We start from the raw sequence: 3,608 nt of genomic DNA on the forward strand, positions 1-3,608 counted from the left end.
CTCTGGGATTCTGGCGTTGCAGCTTCCTGCGCTCTCTTTGGCATCTGACACTTCTGGGAGTGTGGGGCGCACGTGTTCCTTCCCCCGACGCAGCAGCGTGCCGTGGTTCCTTCCCTCCCCCCGACTCCTTTGTTAGTAAGAGTCCCGTAGTGATGCAGGGAGGAAGGAACCATGGTGCGTGGCGGGGGAGGGCGCAGGTCCTATACTCCCCAGAAGTGTTGAATGCTGTTGAGGCCGATGGAAGCTGCAGCACTGGGACGCAGGAGAGTAGAATACTTCTAATATCGCAGGAATCGGCCTTTAAAAAGGGCCAAACACACTGTTCCACTGCAGTGCGTTATGGTAATGCGTAGAGACGCGATCCATTTTGAATGACAACCCAACACACTAATGCAACACAATTACAATGCACTTATATTGCAGCACATCACACTGCAAAATGGCGCATTACCCTGCGTTGTGGTGCATCATGCGTGTCTGCTTTCTGAACATTTTGGTGCATCACCAACAAACATGCGTGAATGCAATGCCCCCAGACCAGAGCCCATTCACACCTTTCCAGTGCTGTGCATTGCGGCAACATGCGTGCATTGGGTTGGAATGACACTGCTCGGTACTAAGGCAACGCAGCTCCAGCGCACCATGACACACAGTAATGCATTATTTAGCTGCATTGAAAAAAATGCTGCACGTCCTTTTTAGATGATTTGGTGCACTGGCATTCCTGCGTTAATGAAACGCACACCGAACATGCGGAAAAAGTGCATTAAAAAAGGACATCGGGGTCCAGATGAGCCCCCAGAACCGACTCTCACCCTGAGGTGGTCACTTTAAGGCACCACAAAGACCTTTCTACTTCCCAACACGCCTTGCCATGCATGTGTAAGGCGTATGGGATGCAATTGCAAAGTGCGCTGGGGTGCCGTTCACATTGAATCGCTCCACAATGCGCCAAACGTGCGTTACTGCAATGCGTTCTATAACTGGACTCAGCGTCACATCGCGCCGCAATGTGAAATGTTCCACGCTAGACGCGCACACGCCGTAACGCACTGCAGAGGCGCGACGGGAAACTCGCAACAAAAATAATATAAAAACAAATCTTTAATTTCTAAAAATTTGATCAGAGTTAAAAACATTCGTATAAAAAGACAACGCACAAGAGTGGACGTCGCCCCGGAAGGGAGGCGGCCAATCAGGAAGACTCCACAATGGCGGGTCGGCCGGCTCACTTCCCCGTCTGCTATTGGACGGCAGCAAAGACGACGAGATTTAAAAAAAACAAAAAACCTTTCCTCTCATCGGAGGGCAAACACGGGGCTAATAAATAATGGGAGGAGCCAGACAGGCCCCGCCTCAAAAATCGCAGGCTTAAAGGATTAATCCACTCTGACCCCATGTGATAACTGGAGGAGGCGGGAACAGAAATCAGCAACTGGTTACAGATCCATCCGGGTTATTCCCATGTCACGTAGGCACGGCGTTCCCCATAGAGAGACGCAAACTCTGCGGACACTTCCAGAGCCTGCGCGGGCAGAGGGCAGCCAGATACAGGTTTGCTGAACCTGTACGCAGAGAGATATAGAGACTGCCGGGGCCGGGCTGAGGGGGAGGGGTCGGCAGAAGAGGCGGAGTCCTGGGGCGCTTCAGCAGACGGGCGGGCACAAAAAGGGCAACTGACAACCTATGCCATAGGCAGGGCCAGCTCCGGGCCAACCACTGAAAATAGGCCCAGCCGGCCCGGATTGCCTCGGTATGCCCGATCGGCCGGGCTGAACGTACTCAGGCAGAGGCGCCGGGAACTACTCTAATCAGGCGGCTCCTTGCTGGGGCCTCACCTGGCCCCGGCGAGAAGCGAGTGCCATGTAATTGGAGAGAGTCGCCTCTGTTGGTTGCCGTCCAACAGCACCAGGCCCATGATGCTCTTAATGCGGCCCTGGCCGTAAGTCAGGAGTGGGCAACCGTGGCACTGCAGCTGCTGAGGAACTACAAGTCCCATGAGGCATTGCAAGATGAGGCATTGCCACACAGGAAGTGGCATGGTGGGATTTGTTTGGAGTGACAAGGTTGCCCACCTGAGTTGTTCAAAGCCCATGGGGATGGGGGTGGGGCGGGGGAGGAGTAATTTGGAGAGGAAATGATTCTTTTTTTTTTAGTGTTGGATAGAAAAGGCAAAATGGTAGAACCTCCGTCTGTGCCCCGCTGGGGAGATTCCCCCTTCACTTCCTGTCTTGTCTTGTGGACAGGAAGTGAGGGGAAATCTTTCACTGGAACAGGTGACCCCCATCGCAGTGCTACTTTGGATGGATCTTGGATTGTAGCGTTGGCTCGGCGGTTCTGGTCACGATACATTTTGGATGTTCTCATGATCTGGGGGATAAAATGAATTCCTCTCACTTATCACTGATGGTGTGGAAGGGGGGGAGGGGGGGTCATCGGGGAAGTGCCCCGAAGAAGAGGGTTCAGATGGTGGTGGTGCACGTTACCTGGCAAGAGGAGGGGGTGACGACAGGTGGTGTCGCATATTACCATGGGCAGGGGTTGGCAGATGCACGGTACAAATGCCAGACCTCCCACTCAGCTCACTGATGAAGGTGGGGGAGGGCATCAGGGAGGTGCCCCAAGGGAGGGTTCATTTGGTGGTGGTGCACATTACCTGGCAAGGAAAGAGGGGGGGACAGGTGGTGTTGCACATTACATGGGGCAGGGGCTGGCATGTGCACAGTACAACTGCCCCAGACGTCCCACTCAGCTCACTGATGAAGGTGGGGGAGGGCATCAGGGAGGTGCCCCAAGGGAGGGTTCATATGGTGGTGGTGCATGTTACCTGGCAAGGGACGAGGGGGGACCAGTGGTGTTGCACATTACATGGGTCAAGGGTTGGCATGTGCGCGGTACAACTGCCTGGCGTCCCACCCGGCTCACTGATGTCGCCAGGAACAGAGTCAGAGTGTCACAGGTTGCTAAGAGCCCCCCCCCCATGTGACCCATTGAGATGCCCCCTGAGGACCTGCAACCGGTGCAGCTGAAGTAATTCACAGCTCATGATGAAGGGGAAGGGGGGTCACTTTGGACTTTTTTGCCTTAGGAGCTGAAGCGGCTCTGGACCCAACATACATCTGACCGGGAATGTAACCAGGAATGTTAGGGCCGGGGCCGGTAATACGGACTTTTTTGGGGGGGCCCGAATAGGTAATACGCAGGCAAAGCCGAGCTGTATCATTCCACTGACTGAGATACAGACCGGTTTGGATGGACGCTCACCGGCATCAATTCCCGGCGAAGATTTACCAACGTCACCCGACATCCCAGAACGATGGAAATAAAACGCCTCCTGCTGGAGGGTGACGCGGACTTGGCTGAAAAGCACAGAATGACACGCAGCGCGTTCAGCGATAGAGGAAGACGAGTAAAAAAACGCCAGAAGACCGACGCTCCCCCACGGACGGCGGGAACCTTCATCCCGATGAGCTCCGTACAAAGCCGGATCATACAACCCGTTCTGGAGCGTCCGAGACCTTATAATTGAACGCACTTCACCTCCCGCCGGGCGCTGCAAAATCAAAGACGCGGCTCAACAAGGGGGGGGGGGGGGGCGGGGGGGGGGC

This window comes from Nanorana parkeri, unplaced genomic scaffold, assembly GCF_000935625.1.
Source record: "Nanorana parkeri isolate BGI_ZX_2015 unplaced genomic scaffold, ASM93562v1 scaffold1592, whole genome shotgun sequence".
Taxonomy (NCBI): domain Eukaryota; kingdom Metazoa; phylum Chordata; class Amphibia; order Anura; family Dicroglossidae; genus Nanorana; species Nanorana parkeri.